The sequence below is a fragment of the Artemia sp. Qi Xiang Cuo genome, chromosome 17, assembly GCF_049724085.1.
Source record: "Artemia sp. Qi Xiang Cuo chromosome 17, ASM4972408v1, whole genome shotgun sequence".
Taxonomy (NCBI): domain Eukaryota; kingdom Metazoa; phylum Arthropoda; class Branchiopoda; order Anostraca; family Artemiidae; genus Artemia; species Artemia sp. Qi Xiang Cuo.
The window spans coordinates 14,128,936-14,141,729 of NC_142810.1; positions in this window are offsets into that span (position 1 = coordinate 14,128,936).

The following is a 12,794-nucleotide window of genomic DNA, read 5'->3' on the forward strand; positions in this document are numbered from 1 at the left end:
CAACCGCCCAGACACACTGTCAAAGAGAGTGAGAAACAATTACAAACAAATAGATTCAGACATACAAACAGAGAAAGACAGGCACTTTAGACATACAAACCAATAAAGACAAACACTAGGACTTGCAAACACCAACCCATACATACAAACAGAGAAAGACAGGGACTTTAGAAATACAAATCAACAAGGAAAAACACTTGGACTTGCAAATACCCACCCAGACATAAAAACAAATAGATTCAGACATACAAACAGAGAAAGACAGGCACTTTAGACATACAAACCAATAAAGACAAACACTTGGTTTTGCAAACACCAACCCAGACATACAAATAAATAGATTCAGACATACAAACAGAGAATGACAGGAACATAAAACATTCAAACCAACAAAGACCAACACTTGGACTTTCAAACACCAGCCAGGACATACAAATAAAGAAATACAGACATACAAACAGGGAAAGACAGGCAATTTAGACATACAAACAAACAAAGATAAAAACTTGGAATAGCAAACACAAACCCAGAGATAAAAATAAACAGATTCAGACATACGAACAGAAAAAGACAGGCATTTTAGACATACAAACCAACAAAGACAAACATTTGGACTTTCAAATACCAACTCAGACATACAGACAAATATATTCAGACATACAAACAGAGAAAAACAGGCACTTTAGACATTCAAACCAACAAAGACAAACACTTTGGACTTGCAAACACCTACCCAGACATATAAGCAAATTTATTCAGACATACAAACAGAGAAAGACAGGCACTTTAGACCTACAAACACTTGGACTTGCAAATACCAACCCAGAGGTACAAACAAATAGATTCAGCCATAGAAACAGAGAAAGACAGACACTTTAGACATACAAAACAACAAAGACAAACAGTTGGACTTGCAAACACCAAACCCAGACATACAAACAAATATATTCAGAAATACAAACAGAGAAAGAGAGGCAATGGGACTAGCAAACACACGCCCAAACACACAAGCAAAAAGAGTGAGAGACACTTACAAATACATAGATTCAGACACACAAACAGGGAAAGACGGGCACGGGGATAAGCAAACACCAACCCAGACAAATAGACAAAGAGAGTGAGAAACACATTCAAACACGTAAATTCAGACACAAACCGAGAAAGAAATGCACTGGAATAAGCAAACACCAACCCTGACAAACAGACAAAAAGAGTGAGAGACACATGCAAACACATAGATTCAGACATACAAACCGGGAAAGACAGGCACGGGGATAAGCAAACACCAACCCTGGCAAACAGACAAAGAGAGTGTCAAACACATACAAATATATAACCAAGAAAGACATGCACTTGGATAAACAAACATTCGCCCAGACACACTGTCAAAGAGAGTGAGAGATAAATACAAACAAATAGATTCAGACATACAAACAGAGACAGACAGGCACTTTAGACTGAAAAGCCAATAAAGACAAACACATTGACTTGCAAACGCCAACCCAGACACTTAGAGTGGCGCGCCACTCTAACTGAACCTAAATTAGCCCAACGTTTGCAGTTGTATTTGCATTCCAGTGCATGTCTTTCTTGGTTTGTGTGTCTGAATCTACGTATTTTTATGTGTCTCTTACTCTTTTTGCTTGTGTGTTTGGGCGTGTGTTTGCTAGTCCCATTGCCTCTCTTTCTCTGTTTGTATGTCTGAATATATTTGTTTATATGTCTGGGTTTGGTGTTTGCAAGTCCAACTGTTTGTCTTTGTTGTTTTGTATGTCTAAAGTGTCTGTCTTTCTCTGTTTGTATGTCTGAATCTATTTGTTTGTATGTCTGGGTTGGTATTTGCAATCCAAGTGTTTGTCTTTGATTTTTTGTATATCTTAAGTGCTTGTCTTTCACGGTTTGTATGTTTGAATCTATTTGTTTGTATGTGACTCTCACTCTTTTTGCTTGTGTGTTCAGGCGGGTGTTTGTATACCCCACTGTCTGTCTTTGTTGGTTTATATGTCTAAAGTGCCTGTCTTTCTCTGTTTGTATGTCTGAATCTATTTGTTTGTATGTCTGGGTGGCTGTTTGCATGTCCAAGTGTTTGTCTTTGTTGGTTTGTATATCTAAAGTGTCTGTCTTTCTCTGTTTGTATGTCTGAATCTATTTGATTGTATGTCTGGGTTGGTGTTTGCAAGTCCAAGTGTTTGTCTTTGTTGGTTTGTATGTCTAAAGTGCCTGTCTGTCTCTGTTTGTATGTCTGAATCTATTTGTTTGTATTTGTCTCTCACTCTCTTTGACTGTGTGTCTGGGCGGGTTTTTGCTTATTCCAGTGCATGTCTTTCTTGGTTTGTGTGTCTGACTCTATGTATATGTATGTTTTTCACACTCTCTTTGTCTGTTTTTCTGGGTTGGTGTTTGCTTATCCTTGTGCCTGTCTTACCTGGTTTGTATGTCTGAATCTAGGTATTTGTATGTTCAAATGGAACTTGTGTATTATAACGACCACAGAGTTTCACCCCAAATCATGCTCTAAAATGTCTCAAACCGTTTCACCCAAAAAATCCCTAAAATTTTGATTAATTTGTTTTTGCCCAAATAATCCCCTAAAAGTAATTTCAGAATGTTCCTTTTTTTTCAGCATCCTTTTGCGATGTTACATTTAAAATTCCCAAGAAACCATTTCCCGCGTCAAACATATTCAATCTGTCTTGAATCTCGTTTGAATTTCTAAAACTATATCTAAGGTGTTCCTAGTTACAGTATTAAGGCTTTGAAAGAATATTAATTTACCTCTCAGACCTAAAGATCAGAGAAGCCATATTTAAAAATAGAATATTATTTATTTTTCAGACCTAAGGACCAGAGAAGCCATATTGTTTAATAGAATATTAATTTATCTCTCAGACCTATAGACCAGAGAAGCCATATTTAAAAATAAAATATTAATTTATCTCTCAGACCTAAAGACCAGAGAAGCCATATTAAAAAATAGAATATTAATTTATCTCTTAGACCTAAAGACCAGAGAAGCCATATTGTTTCTTAATTCCCCTTCGTATATCAATATAAAATTCCCAGTCGATTATGTAATCAATTTCTCAGAAACCTAGTTCCCCTACGTAGATCAATAAACCATGAATAAATTATGTAACATCAGTGAAGATATTGCGTCACTCCCGTCTGTATTCATTAGGCTTAGAAACATCCCCTGATTGACCTTGAAAAAGACACCTGATCCTGTCCCGTTCGAATCGATAATTCCCCGTCTATTATGCAAATCAATTTCCCAGGAATTCTGTCCACTTCGAATATGCAATCAATTTCTCAGAAATCTAGTCCCCTTCGTGGATCAATTAACCATGAATAAATTATGTATGTTCTGTATCTATTGGGTCCCTCCTACTCTTAGCTCGTTTTTAGTCGTCAATAACTAATTCTTTTTCTGGAGTGTGCTACAACAAAGAAGTTTGGCTTCATCAGGTCCTCAACACTTCTAAAATTGTATATCTCCAACACAAATTTTCACAGCAAAACTGACGCAATGTGCATCATTAGCTCTTCAAGGAGTATTCTTTTACACGAAAGAAATTTTATCTCTTTTGATTCAAAAGCTAATTTTCTTCCCATAAGCCAACTTTCTAAAATTCCCAAGAAAGGAGCGAACGTAACCTACAACTTCTTTAGCAACAAGTAAACTAATAAAAGTTTAGTTGGCACAAATGAAACTAGACCTTATCCAAAAACAAAATTGTAAACATAAATGATTTCTAAATGTAGAAGGCAGCACTTCGGAATCGCTTAAAAAATGATTCTGTTTTGGACCTGTAAATTTTTTGTATTTTTTGTTCCAAGGAAAAAAAACATCAGTGACAGATAGAAAGTCGTCAGAAGCCTTTCCATTTTGGATTTTAGTTAAACTTCAAGTTGAAACAGCTACCTTCTAGCTTGTCCACTTAAACAAAGCTTTCCAGTAGCAGAAACATGGCTCCAAGAAACTATAGCTTGGCAAAACGACTTTGGAAAGCCTATCTGACATTTATAATAAATTTCCATTTTAGCTTTCACACTGTATGCTATGCTCAAGGAAAAGCAAAACCACCCAGTATGGCCCCAGTCAAGAATTATACACATTTATTTTTAAACGTGAAGTCATATTTATAAAACCTACTAGAGGTGTACACTTATTGCAAAAACTACGGATACTAGCCCCAAATCACATCCTCGCAAAAAACTGAAATTGGTTGCCTAAAAAAAAAGAAAAAAGCAGAAACCAAAGTATTGCTTCATGAAAAAAAATCCATGCTCCATGAAAGCCCCAAATCAGAACCTCGCAAAAACTGCCTAAAAAAAGACATAAAAAGACAAAACCAAATAATTGCTCCATGAAAAAAAAAATCTACTAAGCCAAAACTATAAACCGAAATACTCGATCTTTCATAGAAAATTTACCATTCAGCAATAAAAATTTCATTTGTTCGGATAATATTTTCAACCTGATAATACCCAAAGTTGAGGTTTAAACCACCTAAGCTGATAGATAAATTCGGAGAGGAAAATAACTTCATTGATCGTACTACAAAGACATTTGTTTTTTATAGAAATTATACTGTCACAAGTTTATACAATTTAACCACAAACGCAACATATCACTTGTATCAGCCAAATAAAACGGAAGATATGTCAGGAATTAAGCAGACTCTTCTTGGAAGTTCTGGTGTGCCCTGAAAAAAGGAGAAAATATTAATAATACACTGGGTTGAATGTTCAGGGGAAAGGGAAATCAAATTATCCTTTCCAGATAGAGGGAAGCACCAAAAAAATTTTAAGCCGTCGTTTCCTTGAGGGAGTCCTTCGAACCAAAATTAGAATAAAATTCTATCCCCTGCTACTTCACACAGCAATTTTCCATCTATTTCTGGGTTTGCTTATCCTTCGGGGGCGGATAGGGGGTGGGAGGGTAAGGTGCAATTTTTTTTAAGGCTATATTTTCCTGGGAGTTCTTCAAACTGAGCTTTGGGTGAAAATGTTATCTCCTCCTGAGAAAGGTACTCGGGGGGGGGGGGAGGGGCTCTAGACCCAAGCCCCTGAAAACCGTCTTTACCCTGAAAACTCCTATGTAGCGCTTATTATTCAAATTATTAAATTACATTATTTGTTATCCGAAACCACCCCCTCCTCCGAAAAAAAATCATCCGTATGTGCCTTCTCCTACCTGATTTCCAGCACTTTTACTGTCGTTCATATAGATCAGTTATGACTGCCATAAGAAGGCATTTGCCTTCCTCTCTTTTGAAAGACAGAATAACCTACACATAGAGAATAAAACCTTGTAATAAGACCGCTTCAGACTGCCACTGCAATTGGTTTTATGGTAGTGCTGGCAAAAATGACACAATCATATTTTTGAAAATGGTGCGATTTAGCTAAAGAATGTAAACGCTAAATTATTAGTCAGGTATTGTAAAATCACAAACTTGTTAATTTACTAGAAAAATTAGAGGCGGAAATTGTGCCATTTTAGTGGATATTAGAGGCTAGCGACTCAGGGGTTTGCAAATCTTTTCATATTATTTTTCTTTTAGCTTACAATATGAGTTCAGTTAAATATTAAATATTCAGTTAAGGAAAATTGTCTGAAAAGTGAGTATTAACCATATTCTGCATTAAAATCACATATTTTCCAAACACAGGCTATTTTCTTTTATTGTTGAAAATAATGGCTGGTAATATATTTTAAACGTAGTTTTTTTTAGATTACCAACCCTGATTTCCTAAATTTTGTTTGTCTAATTTGCCTTTCATATTTTAAACATTGATTAAAAAATCATTTTATTTTTACTTTAGTTCTGTGATTCCCCATCGAAGACCATCATACAAATCTTTAAATCGATACGGAACTTCAAAGGGTCACCCTATCTCGTCCATTATAAAATTTTTAAGGTTGTGCGGCCAAACTATTTAGAACTGATTGGGCGGTTTTGCCATAGCTCGTGGAGCTTGGATAAGAGGTCCGAATAAAGGACAGAAAACTAAAAGCCGACTCTTATTCTCGTGTACAACTATAGCAGATTTACTACAGGCCGCAGCTACAGTCAGGTCACATCTAAAACCAATAGGAGGTTGAAGGAGACCGGCCAGAACTAGTGTAAACAACTATGCTGAATCTCTTAAAGACTAAAAACAGAGTTTTATGAACTGTTCCACGTAAGTAGTAACCTAGGTTATATTTCTACCACTTTATGTTCCATCCTGTGTTATTTGTCCACTTTACGTTCCCTGGCACCTTTCCATGGCAGATTACCAGGTTGATTATTGCTATTGTTGTCAAATGAATATGGAATTTTACAAAACCTAGAAGACAAGTTTCCGGGCCAACCAGACAGGTTTCTGGGCCAGGCAGACAAGTTGCTGCGTCAACTCTCGGTTTTTGGACCTTTAAATTCCATGGCACCTTTCCATAGCGTGTACCTATGAATTTGGTGCCTTAACGGTCCTTCCTGTGCTATTTGAGGTCTTTTATGTTCCTTTTATTGTTATTTGCTTGAAGCTATAGGAAATTTTACTTTATTTGTGTACGCTTCTACACCTTTTCAAAGAGAGTGAGTATAACTTGATTGGTGATTGAGATTTGAATAAAAGGAACAGTTTTCTTTACAATTCATATTAGTAATAGAATTGAATTCAAGGAGAATAGTTTATTTGACAAGATATTAGTAGAGAAAAATGAGTGGTGCATTTACATTATTGGAGATAAATGATGGAGCTGACAACAGCAGCAACGATATACGAGTACCCAATGTGGCTGTGGAAATAACCGCTGGTTGTAGACTATGTCTTGAATGGGACACTATGTATGCAAGATACGTGATATCATTAAGCAAATTTAAACAGGAGGAGCAGCTATGTTTTGCTGGAAAAGTGAATGTTTTCCGTATAAATAAACTTTGGTCTGTATTAGATGTCCTATCGAAATATATTGATGAGAATAAAATGCATCAGTGAATGTTATTATTGAAATTATGTTCAATAAAATTGTTTCTAAACCAATGGTTTTTTTTTCTTTCTATAGTAGACTAGTTTATATTTTTTAGAGTAGAAAAAATTCTGGTTAGTCTGAAGTTGATTGTGAGAGTGTTAGGACCAAAAAAAAAAGAAAAAAAAAAGAAAAAAAAAAAGAAAATGGATGGATTCGAGAAAGAGCGAATCATGGGGAATCTAGTTCTTATGGAAAAACGTTTGATTCTAGATGACAATTTTCTAGAGTTGTCTGTTCAAAGGAAGACATTTTCTCGGGGAATGCTTGTCGATATAATAAAAACTGATTCTCCATCATTAGACTATTGCATGAAGCTTCTACGTCGTGGTCCAAATGCATTTACACAATTTATTGATATATTGATCACGACACGGCAAAATGATATTGTGGATATGCTTTTAAACATCAGTTTAGAAATCTAGGACTTTTTTTTTCATGAGAAAGATGGTGCTCAAAGATGATTTACTCCTCTCTCTCTCTATCTCAGACAATTTTTTGTTGTTGCTAGCTCAGTTTCATTGTGGCACTGATAGTGTCTACAAATGACAAAATGTTCCATGCATGTCCGTTATGTATGTACTCAAAGGGTTGCTGGTCATCGTCAAGTGAGAATTGTACAATGATTAATGAGTATGATGAAAAGTTTATATTATGCAACCCCTGTAAATTGCATAGAGAATATGCTGTACAAATTAAAGGTTGTAATTCCTGTCTTGAAGAGGTGTGTGACTCTCATCCTGGTCTAGTAGAACACTGCCCGCGGGTGTGATTTCCCAATAGGTTTCAAATTGAATCCGTGATATTAGCGTGATACTCTCAGTCAGAGCATCGGCAAATGTACACTCTAAACGTAAATTCCCTGTTCGTACTATGCTCATATCTTTAGTCCCTGACAAGTCCAAAACAATAAGCCCATGATTTTTTGAAAACACTGAATCGGTTATTCCATTTTCAAATAGTTGAGAATCATGATCTATGGATTGGATAGTCAACTTGTAAAGAATTCTATAGGATTTTTTGTCAAATGACAATGCGTACTGTGGAATATCGTTCACTTTGCACAAAAGGTTAAATAGACTGAAAAAATTAAAATCATGGGGGGATTCAGTCCAGGATCCAACACCAGCCCAGCCCAGACATACAAACAAATAGATTCAGACATACAAACAGAGAAAGACAGGCACTTTAGTAATACAATCAACCAAAGACAAACACTTGGACTTGCATACACCAGCCCAGACCCACAAACAGATTCAGTCATACATAGAGAGAAAGACAGGCACTTTTGACATACAAAACAACAAAGACAAACACTTGGACTTGCAAACACCAACCAAGACATACAAACAAATAGATTCTGACATACAAACAGAGAAAGACAGGCAATTTAGATATACAAACCAACAAAGACAAACACTTGGACTTGAAAACACCAACCCAGACGTACAAACAAATAGATTCAGACATACAAACAGAGAAAGACAGGCACTTTAGACATAAAAACCAACAAAGACAAACATTTGGACTTGCAAACACCAGCCCAGACATACAAACAAATAGATTCAGAAATAAAAACAGAGAAAGACAGGCACTTTAGAAATACAAACAACAAAGCCAAACACTTGAACATGCAAACACCAACCCAGACATACAAACAAATAGATTCAGACATATAAATAGAGAAAGACAGGAACTTTAGACATACAAAATAACAAAGACAAACACTTGGACTTGCAAACACCAACCCAGACATACAAACAAATAGATTCAGATCATACAAACAGAGAAATCAGGCACTTTAGACATACAAACGAACAAAGACAAACACTTGGACTTGCAAACACCAACCCAGACATACAAACAAATAGATTCAGACATACAAACAGAGATAGACAGGCACTTTAGACATACAAACCAACGAAGACAAACACTTGGACTTGCAAACATCAACCCAGACATACAAACAAATATATTCAGACATACAAACAGAGAAAGACAGGCACTTTAGACTTACAAACCAACAAAGCCAAACACTTGGACTTGCAAATGCCAACCCAGACATAGAAATAAATAGATTAAGACAGGCAAAAAGAGAAAGACAGGCACTTTAGACATACAAACCAACAAAGAAAAACACTTTGTCTTGCAAACACCAACCCAGACAAACAAACAAATAGATTTAGAAATACATACAGAGCAAGACAGGCAATGGGACAAGCAAATACACACCCAAACACACAAGCAAAAAGAGTGAGAGACACATACAAATACAAAGATTCAGACATACAAACCGAGAAAGACAGACACTGGGATAAGCAAACACCTACCCAGACACATATACTGGCAAAGAGAGTTTGAAACACATACATATACATAATTCAGACATACAAACAGGGAAAGACAAGCACGGGAATAAGCAAACATCAACCCAGATCAACAGACAAAGAGAGTGAGAAACACATACAAATACGTAGATTCAGACACAAACCGAGAAAGACATACACTGGAATAAGCAAACACCAACCCTGACAAACAGACAAAAAGAGTGAGAGACAAATACAAATTCATAGATTCAGAAATACAAACCGAGAAAGACAGGCAATGGAACAAGCAAACACACGCCCAAACACACAAGCAAAACTAGTGAGAAACGCATACAAATACAAAGATTCAGACATACAAACCGAGAAAGACAGACACTGGGATAAGCAAACACACACCCAGACAAACACACTGGTAAAGAGAGTTTGAAACACACACAAATACCTAGATTCAGACATACAAACCAGGTAAGACAGGCACAGGGACAAGCAAACACCAACCCAGACAAACAGACAAAGAGAGTGTGAAACACATACATATACATAGAGTCAGAAACACAAACCGAGAAAGGTATGCACTGGAATAAGCAAACAACCGCCCAGACACACTGTCAAAGAGAGTGAGAGACAAATACAAACAAATAGATTCAGACATACAAACAGAGAAAGAAAGGCACTTTAGACATACAAATCAACAAGGAAAACACTTGGACTTGCAAACACCAACCCAGACATAAAAACAAATAGATTCAGACATACAAACAGAGAAAGACAGGCACTTTAGACATACAAACCAACAAAGACAAACACTTGGTTTTGCAAACACCAACCCAGACATACAAATAAAAAGATTCAGACATACAAAGAGAGAAAGACAGGCACTTTAGACATACAAACCAACAAAGAAAAACACTTTGTCTTGCAAACACCAACCCAGACAAACAAACAAATAGATTCAGAAATACATACAGAGCAAGACAGGCAATGGGACAAGCAAATACACGCCCAAACACACAAGCAAAAAGAGTGAGAGACACATACAAATACAAAGATTCAGACATACAAACCAAGAAAGACAGACACTGGGATAAGCAAACACCCACCCAGACACATATACTGGCAAAGAGAGTTTGAAACACATACATATACATAATTCAGACATACAAACAGGGAAAGACAGGCACGGGAATAAGCAAACACCAACCCAGATCAACAGACAAAGAGAGTGAGAAACACATACAAATACGTAGATTCAGACACAAACCGAGAAAGACATACACTGGAATAAGCAAACACCAACCCTGACAAACAGACAAAAAGAGTGAGAGACACATACAAATTCATAGATTCAGAAATACAAACCGAGAAAGACAGGCAATGGAACAAGCAAACACACGCCCAAACACACAAGCAAAACTAGTGAGAAACGCATACAAATACAAAGATTCAGACATACAAACCGAGAAAGACAGACACTGGGATAAGCAAACACACACCCAGACAAACACACTGGTAAAGAGAGTTTGAAACACACACAAATACCTAGATTCAGACATACAAACCAGGTAAGACAGGCACAGGAACAAGCAAACACCAACCCAGACAAACAGACAAAGAGAGTGTGAAACACATACATATACATAGAGTCAGAAACACAAACCGAGAAAGGTATGCACTGGAATAAGCAAACAACCGCCCAGACACACTGTCATAGAGAGTGAGAGACAAATACAAACAAATAGATTCAGACATACAAACAGAGAAAGAAAGGCACTTTAGACATACAAATCAACAAGGAAAAACACTTGGACTTGCAAATACCAACCCAGACATAAAAACAAATAAATTCAGACATACAAACAGAGAAAGACAGGAACTTTAGACATACAAACCAACAAAGACAAACACTTGGTTTTGCAAACACCAACCCAGACATACAAATAAAAAGATTCAGACATACAAACAGAAAAAGACAGGCACTTTAGACATACAAACCAACAAAGACAAACACTTGGACTTGCAAACACCAACCCAGACATACAAACAAATAAATTCAGACATACAAAGAGAGAAAGACAGGCACTTTAGACATACAAACCAACAAAGACAAACACTTGGACTCGTAAACACCAACCCAGAAATACAAACAAATAGATTCAGACATACGAACAGAGAAAGACAGGCACTTTAAACATACAAACCAACAAAGACAAACACTTGTACTTTCAAATGCCAACCCAGACATACAAACAAATAGATTCAGACATACAAACAGAGAAAGACAGGCACTTTAGACATTCAAACCAACAAAGACAAACACTTGGACTTGCAAACACCTACCCAGACATACAAACAAATTTATTCAGACATACAAACAGAGAAAGACAGGCACTTTAGACCTACAAACACTTGGACTTGCAAATACCAACCCTGACATACAAACAAATAGATTCAGACATACAAACAGAGAAAGACAGACACTTTAGACATACAAATCAACAATGACAAACAGTTGGACTTGCAAACACCAAACCCAGACATACAAACAAATATATTCAGACATACAAACAGAGAAAGAGAGGCAATAGGACTAGCAAACACACGCCCAAACACACAAGCAAAAAGAGTGAGAGACACTAACAAATACATAGATTCAGACACACAAACAGGGAAAGACGGGCACGGGGATAAGCAAACACCAACCCAGACAAATAGACAAAGAGAGTGAGAAACACATTCAGACACGTAGATTCAGACACAAACCGCGAAAGACATGCACTGGAATAAGCAAACACCAGCCCTGACAAACAGACAAAAAGAGTGAGAGACACATGCAAACACATAGATTCAGACATACAAACCGGGAAAGACAGGCACAGGGATAAGCAAACACCAACCCAGACAAACAGACAAAGAGAGTGAGAAACACATACATATACATAGAGTCAGACACACAAACCGAGAAAGACATGCACTGGAATAAGCAAAAACCCGCCCAGACACACAGTCAAAGAGAGTGAGAGACAAATACAAACAAATAGATTCAGACATACAAACAGAGAAAGACAGGGACTTTAGACTGACAAACCAATAAAGACAAACACATTGACTTGCAAACGCCAACCCAGACACTTAGAGTGGCGCGCCACTCTAACTGAACCTAAATTATCCGAACGTTTGCAGTTGTATTTGCATTCCAGTGCATGTCTTTCTCGGTTTGTGTGTCTGAATCTACGTATTTTTATGTGTCTCTTACTCTTTTTGCTTGTGTGTTTGGGCGTGTGTTCGCTTGTCCCACTGTCTGTCTATCTCAGTTTGTATGTCTGAATCTATGTATTTGTATGTATCTCTCACTCTATTTGTCTATTTGTCAGAGTTGGTGTTTGCGAATCCCAGTGTTTGTCTTTGATTTTTGTATATCTTAAGTGCTTGTCTTTCACGGTTTGTATGTT